General features: G+C 47.4%; 1 pseudogene; it reads right to left on the bottom strand.

The window, feature by feature from the left end:
• Positions 1-628: 628 nt before the first annotated feature.
• Positions 629-1,429, bottom strand: LOC115325886 (annotated as a pseudogene).
• Between the last annotated feature and the right edge of the window lie 8,713 nt (positions 1,430-10,142).

Below are 10,142 nucleotides of genomic sequence, written 5' to 3' on the forward strand. Positions count from 1 at the left end.
GAAATCCTAAAAAGGAGAGTAGATGAAGATAATGAAGTCGGTAAAATAAACGCGCTTCGTCTGAAGCCGGTAGCTTTGTCCTTAGTGAAGCAGCCTGAATTGAACTATAAAATTAGATTAAATAGAGACAAAGCATTTCAATGAGCAACGACAATTCTTTCTCTTTACCAAGACTATACAGCGTTAGGCATTGAAAGAAGCAACGAAAAAAAAAGTATCTCCCTTTGTAATATTATATACCTATACCAGAAAAAATCTACCTATCAATATTATTAATAATAATGAAACCTTATAAAACTACACATCAGTTGAAAAAAAAAACATCCAAAAAACTATATCCAACTTGTCAATCTTCATTTATTTTCTGGTCCTAGCTCTCTGTCATGTGCTTTCACAAGCAACATAGAGCTGCCTAAATTTCACTCTTTTGCATATTTGAGAAACCAACCACAAGCAACTCAAGAAGAAATATCCCATAAACCGCACACTTTAATAGAAAACGCCACGAGCTCAAAGTAAATTGCCCAATCGTAAAGAAGCAAAATCTTTCCTAGAATGCATAGGACAATATTTTCCGTCTTGTAGTCGTCACAGTTAACAGTCCTTAGGAAACCGAAACGTCAGTTCTTCAATCTTTACAGCTTACCACCTTGTACAAATCATCCCTTCTCTTGTTGTTCACGGGCATTCGGTTCCTCACCCAATCCAAATAATTGAAGTCCACTTCGGCAAGCACAAGTTCTTCGCCAACCCCGGCAGACTGTATCACATTGGCGGTCGGATCCACCAACATGCCGTGTCCCCAAATTACATACGACGCCGTTTCATCCCTTGCGGGCGACACCATTGCCACGTAAACCTGGTTTTCAAACGCCCTACACCTCGGAACCAGCTTCCAACACAACGGACCGGTTGTCGTGTTCAAAGCCGCAGGATACACCAATAACGCAAACGCAATATCGAAACATACACCGACGCCCACTTTGCAGAACGGAGTGTCAAAGGTGGTCAGTGCGTTGCCCGGAGTCAAAAAGTCCGACTCCCGAAAGGTGATTTAGCCTGGAACGTCGATGTCATAGAGGTGTACTTTCCGGTGCTTTGCCAGCATCGAACCGTCCGGTCCGTACACCAAGGAGGTGTTGTAGAGCTTCCCGTTCTCTCTTTCTGACAGGGTGCCTCCGACGAGATAGACTTTGTTTTCTTCGGCGCATCGTGACAACATTTCGCTGGATATGCCGGGTATCGACTCGGCGTACTTCGAGAAGTATTTCGGTTCGTACAAGAAATTGAAGCATTCTGGGAGGCAGAGTATCTTGGCTCCCGCGGAAGACGCATCTCTGATTAGCCTACTTGCTCTCTTGAGGTTTTCCGCCTTGTTGGCTGTCACTGCAAGCTGAAACAAGGCCAGGCGAAACTTGTTCATCGGCATGATTCACAGACTTGGAGCGAAAAAATATGCTGTTTCACACTCCGTAGTAGTTATTAACAGGACCTTGCCAAGGCAACTCCTAAAACGATCCGGGCGAGGTTTTCCACGAAGAGATATCAGCGGATCCTTTTCTGCAGAGGGCGCCCTATTTGTTGCGTTTAATATGAGGTTGTTGTGACGTGTCAGCCACCTCCCTACGCAACTTGGATATATTGTGTGCATTGACAGGCTTCAGTTAGAACCACCAGAGCATGCAGCTTCCGTACGCCTTTAGTCGTTCCACATCGTTGCCTATTGTTTGCTGAGTCAAGCCGCGCATACAAACAAACAGAACAAGCTCTATTGTTCTAGTTCACTGCGCTTTTTTGTTTTACTGAACACTTGCCTAGAAAGGACGCGTCGGCGAGTAAATATATGACCTTGTAACGGTTGAAGAAAATGTATCACTCATAGTTCAAATAATTATGACAACGTTCTCTAAAGATCGTTTTTCGACGTCAATATTGTCAATACTTCAGCAATATTGTGAAGTTGTTGATGTATTAGTAAAAGAATTGAGGCATTCAATTTGAGTAGCACTGGCTTATGAACACGATCACAACTGCCACTGAATTGTCCGGCTTTCACTTTTACGCAAATAAATAACACTAAGTGACTAGGTGCCGATTACGCTAATGGCTTGTCAAGGACAGAACCTTCCTTCGTCAGGAACTGACAACACTCTATGGTAGATAAATTTAATATTAGAATTTTAATTACTGTTTAGATTATCTATTGTCACGGGTGAAGGCGATGAGACGATAAATGAACTGAAGTAAACGTTTAAATGGTCAAACTTCTGTCTAAAATAAATATACAACCAAATGGGGTAAACGAAGATAACCAGAACATTCCAGGGCGTAGGGGTAGGCGGAAAGGCAGAGTCGAGCATTGGCGAAATAGTTGGTCGTCGTCGGAAGTGCCTCAGCGAGCCGTCAACGCCGCGCTGGGCTCTTTATCTACTACAATATTCGATCTAGAATATTCTGGGCTGAGCTAGGGCGAGACTCACTAGACAAGGACATTCTGGCCGCCTTTTGTTTACAGTTCGGGTAACAGCAAACAGGAATCTTCTCGATGCACGTAGTAGCGCTCCTTCTAGGTAATGCAAACTGCAATATGGACAGCGAATATTTTTGTTTTTAATGTGCAGCACCTCCCAGGTAAAAATCTATGTTGTGGAGACAGTCGGCGCAACAAAGTTTCGCAACAGAAAACAGTTTTACTGCAGCCGCGCAACAATGTTGTAGCAACAGTCATAACACTGCAGAAGTGTCCGCTGCTAAAGCTCTGCGGCAACTTTGTCAGTCAACTGTTAATTGTTTCATGCTCGCAACAGTTACCTAAGCATTGCTTTTACCCAGCAAAATGTTGCTGTCCTGATGTTGCTAAAGTGTTCCCGTGGCAGATTCAAAAACAGTTTGCGTTTACACTGCCAGAATGCAGTCGCCAAACATTGCTTTCCAAAAGTGTTCCAACCGTACGACACAACAGTTTCGCGCTAGGTTGGATAGATGTGTCGAGGAATTGTTGCGGAAACACTGGACACCATTGTTCGTCGACTGTTGCTCAAACCTATTCGGCAGACGCTGCGTGCCACAATGGGACTGCAGCTGTACATCAGTCTTCGCCAACTGTTGCCGCATGCTTCTTCTCGACATTTGCACTGCATGAACAGGCAGCGCTCCTCGCGACAGTGCTTCCCCATGATCGGGGACAATGTCTTGTTTTTGTTGCTAGAGCCTGTCATGCCACAGCTGCGTGGCATAGTTTTGCGGGCATTCCTCACTTGTCTCGCAACAATTAGAAAACACTTGGGCAGCGTTTCGGCAACATTGCGGGCACCTTACAGCGGAACAGTAGTACAGCCAACGTCACTACAACTCCGTATACTGCCATGGAAAATTCCCAAAAGAAGTTGCTCCGACTCGTACAATGGAACCTAACTCCCGGCGATCGCGACGCCGCCATTTCTCCCGCCTCGGCACTGTGCACAGCTGTTTGAACTGGCTCAGAGGATCGCATTCGATAGCGTCAACTGTTAGGCCTGGTTCACACTCACAGCTAATCCGCTGCCGCCGAAGCAGAATCGGCCGCGGCAATGCACAGTGGACGCTACAACCGCCCGCCGATTCGTAAGTGTGTACTTCTATTTTGGCTTTAATCGGCAATATCGTAGCCGAAACAGATTAGGTAGAAGGGATATCAAGGTTGCCAACACCTGTCTCCCATACTGACGTACCGTGAGTAAATACAGAAGTCAGCACGCACCCAGCATGGGACGCGCTACCTGAAATCTCCGGTGACTCGTGGTTGTATAAAAACAATAGTAATTATGCCGCGAAACATTGCAAACTAATTTTTTTTAAAACTATCTTGTGCCTGCTATTTTGTATCAATCTCCAATAAAGGTTCCTACAAAAAAGGTTTATTTCCGTTTGTTTTGATGCAAAGAACTAGCTTTCTTAGCCTCATGGTGACCAGAGTCCAGATGCCCGCATGTGAATGCTAGTAGAGGGCGCGACCGCCGCGTTGTTTTGCAGCTCTCCGGCCCCGCCAGCAGCGCTCCAGGGGGGTAAAGTTGGGTGAGCAATCGCTGTCCGGAGTTGGCCCGCGGCGGGCAATTACGAGTGTGCCGGGCTCGGACCGCCCGCCCTCGTGCTCTGCGTGCCACACAAGGTCGTAGGTGTCACTGGTCTCGTCCATGTTTTGCGTTTGCTGTTTGAATTTCTTTTATCTTTTTATCTTTGTAGTCTATGTATTTTTTGCTTTTTGTTTTTCTTGCTTCTGAGGTATTTCGCTCGATTTTTGAGGTCTCCACTTTTCAAGTCCCGCTTGAGGAAGAAGGGTCCCCCTTCGAAACGTCGTGGTTTCTGTATAACTTATACATGTTGAATTAAACCTTCCAAGTTTGTTTGACCCTCGGTGGCTTCTACTTTTATAAAAATACGCCTACAGCCTACTTAGCCCCAAGATATCATTATATATATATATATATATATATGATGCGTGTGATCAGGGATCGGGACGGGCTCCACTCAAACGTCTGTGTTTATTGTCTAAGCGAACATTTCCGACCGACTACTTGAGGAGGGGAGAGGCGCCCGGGAACCCCGCTCTAAGACGAGGGGGATTGAATGTGGCGCCGGTCTTGAAGACAGGAGACGAAGGGCTCTTCTCGGTTGGCCCTAGGAGGAGGGGTGGACTGACCGGATGCGCAGTGGTTTTCGGGGTGCGGTGCAACTTGCCGGGGACGGTCCGCACGGCTCTGGTTAGGAAGTTTACGTTACAGGCCCTCCCCCCACCAGTTGGAAGTCAGAGGGGAGGCGGTATCGCCGCAGCTTGCTGGCGTGCACAATATCCGTCTGTCTGTTTAGTGTGCGCACTGCACGGTCGATCTCGTAGTTGACAGCAGTCACATTTCGGAGAATCGCGTAGGGACCCTCGAAAACGGGAGCCAGCTTCCTCTTGTTAGGATGCCAGGCAATTTCAAGAAGAACCAGCTCGCCCGGGAGAAGGACGGCTGCGACGAACTTTTTGTCGTAGATGATTTTGTTTTTTAGGTGATACCTTTCCGAGTTTTTCACGGCTTGTTTTCTTGCTTCTTCCAAAGTGGGGACGGGATTCTTAACGACCAAGGCGTAGGGCTGGGAACCGAACGTAAGAAAAGCTGGCGAAAATCCGGTTACTTCGTGAGGCGTGTTGTTCTAGTCCTCGACGACTTCTCGAAGAAGTTTTGGCCACGGTGTTTTTGGATGCTCATTAATCTTGAATTTGAGCCTTGTGACGATCGTTTGATTCGTTCTCTCATTCGCTCTCTCATATGTGGACGTCATGACGTGATGAATTCCATTATTTTTCATGAACCTTTTGAATTTGTTGCCAATAAAGCAGGATCCGCGATCGGAAAGGAATTTCTTCGGTCTTCCGGTGTTGAGGATTTGCTGGAGGCATGACAGGTACGCGTCCGACGTTTCGCTTTTGTGTGCGAATGCCCAGACGTATCGGGTTGCGTGGTCGACGGCGACGTGGATGAAGCGTTTGGCGGAGTTGTATCCGGTTAGTCCTCCAACGGTGTCCATTGCGAGCAAGTCAAAGGGCACCTTGGCGGGCGGCAGAGATTCGAGGAATCCGAACCTGTTTTGCTTGGAATGTTGGCATTTCTGGCAAATGTCGCAATGCTTGACGTAGGCGGAGACGTCTTTTATGATGTCGGGCCAGTAGTACTGTGGAGACAGTAGACCTAGCATCTTCTTTACGCCGACATGGCCGTAGTCTTCGTGGTCTTTTTGGTGGCTTGTTGGCGAAGCGAGTGCGGAACGAAGACTTTCCGTAGTCCTTTTCTTCTCATGACGAAGATGCCGTTTTCCTTGCAGCAGTTTAGGTGATCTGGTGGTAGATCAGGTTGAGCTTGTCGAATGTCCTCGATATCATAATAATTAAGCCGACGATGGGTGATCTTGAGAGGCCATCTGCTTCCACGTTGTCGGTGCCTTTTAGGTGTTTTATGGTGTAGGCGTACATAGAAAGCTTGAGTGACCATCTAAATAGACATCCGGAAGGGTTCTTGATGGTTTTGAGCCACTTGAGGGCAGCGTGATTTGTAATCACAGTGAACTGGTGACCATGCCGATAGCAGTGCCACTTGTCGACGGCATCCACAATCGCGAGGCATTCCAGCCCTGTGATGGAGTAGTTGCGCTCATGATTCAGCAGCTTCCGGGGATAGTAGGCAACAGGGTGCTCGATACCATCACCATCAGTTTGTTTCAGGACGTATAAATGTATATATATTTACATTTTGAGAGAGCAGTTAGTGCTTTTTCGTCAAATGCCCCATGAAACGAATTTTGGGCCAGAATAAATCAATTTATATTGGGATTTTTTACTAATAGCACATCGTTCAGTGGGCCGAAAGAAAAAAGAAAGGTGGAAAGTCAAAAGCCTGATTTTCGGTATGAAAATTCGAAAACATAGCGGACTATTTCGTACCTCCTTCCCTTCGTAACCCCTCTGCCTTTTCACAGTGACACATCCGCGGACCCCGCAGCGCGTCGCCGGGCCCAAACGCAGGTCACACGGCACCGGACCTCACTTAATCCCTTCACCCCTAAGCTGACATTGTGGTGGAAGCTACGCGCTTGCCGGACCGATCAGCCGCCTCCTTTTCATCCTCTGACCTCTTTCTCTGCGCGTGGGTATGAGCGAGAGAGCGTGATCACGTGACAAAAGTGTGGCTGGCCCAACGAGCACGTAGCTTCAACAGCTCTGCCAGCTTCGGGGTGAACGAGGTGGGGAAAGAAAATTTTGAGCCACGGGCTAAACTTCTAGGGAGAGAATGGCTGTGCCCGGCTACACACACGAGAATGCGAGCAAGAGGGGACTCTCCCCTTTCCGTCTTCTTGAACTCTTTGAAAGAATGCGCGATTTAGGAGTTAAGAAGGAAAGCTAAACAGGAAAAAGTTGGAAAAGCGTTTTTTGCATCCTTCGGGACCGCTAACAATAACCAGATTAGTCGGTCTTTAGCGGGGTCATGGACTTGTCCTTCCGTTACTCTTCGAACGATTGTACACCGACGTGATATTTCCCTTCTTAATATAGAAAGACGAATTCCTCAGAGTGATGTCCCTCAATCTCTCTAAAAAGTCATTCGCATGGCGAGAGTGCCTTACCGAACATATTGAACCGTGGTATTTGTGTGTACGTCCCGCTTTACGGGAGACATACTCGTTGGTGTAGTTTATTTTAAGTTCATTTATTTATCTTCATTGCCCTGACATCCGGTTTGATGTTAACCGGATGTCTAAAGATTTGTGTATTTGTATTTGTGTATTTGTATAGACAAAGCGGCTGACAGATGCCTAAGCATGCCATCTCTTTGTCTGTTAACCAAAGAAATTGCGTATCTTGAAGCATCTGTGTAATGAGGGATAAGAATTTTTTTATCAGTTGCACGTGTTTAGGCGATTGGGATCGAGTTTGACGATGATTTGTATTTCAATAAATCAGTTGGAAGTTGGCGCCTGTCCATGTCGTACGTGTGTCTTTTGACGTCCTGTTTGTTCGCGCATTTTAACCTTTTAATGTGTATCCATTCACGCTTTCTGGTCAATAAATCCCCAGCTGCGTTTGCCTTGACCGTTTTTGTTTTAATTTCTCATCTCGAGTTTCATCGTAATGTGGGCGCCACATGTTCGGAGCGTCAGAAGGCGGGTGCTCCTTAAACTAAATGAAAGGCCGCGAACTCGGAGCGACCGCAACACGCTGGTAGTTCACGGCCAGCGATCTTACAGAGTTTCAGTGGACCGTACTCTAGAGCTTCACGTACGCAAGGAAATTGCGGGTCGTGAGCGCGGATGCGCAGAACGCAATAGTAGAGCTAGCGTATTGCGTACGCACGCAACGCTGGGGATCTTGCGTTGGGGGCTAGCGGTCTTTGCGGGAAGCTCTCGAGAGGTATTCGGGCCCAACGAGAGCAGCAGTTTCAAGATGGCAGTTACCTCGACCGGCGCAGCAAGGGTGACAGGGTATTCGGGAAGTACAGGGTTACGTGAAATTGTGTGGTGTTCAGCTCGGCAATTCATTCCGGAACCTACCGCGGTCTAATCAGATCGCCGTGCAGCTGAAGGGGTGCACAGTGAATATGTTCACCGCTCGCGATGTGCGTCAACGCTGCGATCTGCTCAACGCTAAACCTATTCGCGCAGTTTATCGCCGACGGACGAACTTCAAGGAATCGATGAAGTGGTCGCTATGACTGGACATCAGTAGGTCGTGGATTTCATTCCGCGACAGCATTGATGAAAGGTGCCGTATCTACGGGACGATTGACGGAAACTCCGTGATCGAATTTGGCTACACACTCGTACTCGTAGCCTCTGTACCCTGCAGAAAAGCTCGCTTGACGAGGCAGCTGCGGCTTCGTTTAATTTGCAATGAAATGAATTCCCACGTTAACATTTTCATTTCTTTTTTTTTTTTTTTTTTTTGTGAGGAGCATGGTGTCTTTATAAGCACGCGGAATTCTACGGCTCAGGCGAATTTAACCAAGGTCATGCGAGTTGTTCACTCGGAAACGTAACGCACAACTAGATTCGGTCCGAGCAGGTCGTTTTTAGCGCATGCTACATTATTGCGTATTGCCTACGTAAGAGCCAGCAACGCTATACTAAAACTGAATATAGTTAAGGGAAAGTCGACTACAGCGCTGTCGCAATCCTCTGTTTTTTTTTGTTCTTTTTTTTTCCCACGTTTGTGAGTCCCCTCGTTGAGACCAGTTTCATGGCCGAGTGGACCAACTACACCTCTCTAGGCAACTGTATCCACAGTAAAGAAAAAAGATTGAGCCGCCATCTTGGCACCTCGTGCCTGGGAGTTTCGGACTCTGGGAACGTTCAGTGACTAGCAGATAGCCATATGAAGCAACTTTCATGTTTCAACTTGTCGCTAAAGGGTGGAGCTGTTATCGTGCTTAGTTTAATTCCTCCTCTTTCTGCGTTTTACTCCTTTCCATCGAAAGCTATCCTCCTTGCCCTCCTTCCGCGCTACGTCCCCACCGCCATGTCTGGGCGAGGCCCACAAGGCGCTGCGCCTGCGTGCCGGGTCGTACTTGTTTGCTATTAGTCCCGAGAGCGAACACAAGCGTCGCTGCGGTCGCCGCGCCCTGATTGTTTGAGGTGTACCGTGACGTCATGGGGAGGACTCCGCTCCGCGATCTCGCATCGGCTCGCTTCCCAGCACCGGTTTCCTGGTTTGGCGTTGTGTGCCGCAAGCTCTTCGAGGAGCTGGACTTCGTTTACCCGGTGTACAAGACGTTGAGTTAGGCCGATATTGACGTGCTTCCGTACATTTTATAAGCCTGATTGTCCCTTTTACCTTTAAAATTGGGTTACAAATCTCGAAAGCAATCGGCGGAGGCAATTCCGCCGATGAACCTCCCCGTCCATCCAAACGACACAAGGCAATCTTGCGAGGGGTCGGTGAAGCGGTGGCGCAAGTGTTTCAGACGCTGGAATTGTGTTTTTTGCATGTTCATGATTTAGGACGATATTACATCCCGCTTTCAAGGCAGTTGAAGTTTCATTCATATCATCGGCCTTTGGGTGGTCGGCAAATTAGCTCGCGACCCCGACTCTGCGCTGCCACTCTGCATGCGCTGGTTCACAGATGTTTTAAAGGCCCTGTGTCTGATTATCTTTGAAGTGCTCGTGGAACAGCTATTGTTGTTTTACATAAATGTAGTTTCTTCGTGAATTAATTATATAGTTTATACACGTATGCAGGCATATTTCTTAGAAGATGCACAGTTACTGGAAATTAGTTTGTATATGGTAGCAGCAAAAATGGCCGAATTGCCCCCAGTTGCCTGTATGACATGTATTGAACTGTCCAAAATATGCACAGCAATAGTGCCGTAATTTGGAATGTTTATACTTTTTTTTCCTGACATTCTTTATTCCAGTCTTGGGTATTCGGAAAATACACCGTTTAATCTGAACTGTCATCTCCAATTAAAAGAGACAATCCTGTAGCTTGTTCGAGTTCCGAATGTTCTACGCGTCGAACATTCTACGTCGATTATTCCAGAAGCTCTCGCATGTACATAAGGAGCTCCGCGCGGCGAGCCGCAGTCAGTTTCGCCCCAGCGTTCGACTCTGCTCTTTCGCCCACTTCG

The sequence above is a fragment of the Ixodes scapularis genome, unplaced genomic scaffold (genome assembly GCF_016920785.2).
Source record: "Ixodes scapularis isolate PalLabHiFi unplaced genomic scaffold, ASM1692078v2 ptg001583l_1__unscaffolded, whole genome shotgun sequence".
Lineage (NCBI taxonomy): Eukaryota > Metazoa > Arthropoda > Arachnida > Ixodida > Ixodidae > Ixodes > Ixodes scapularis.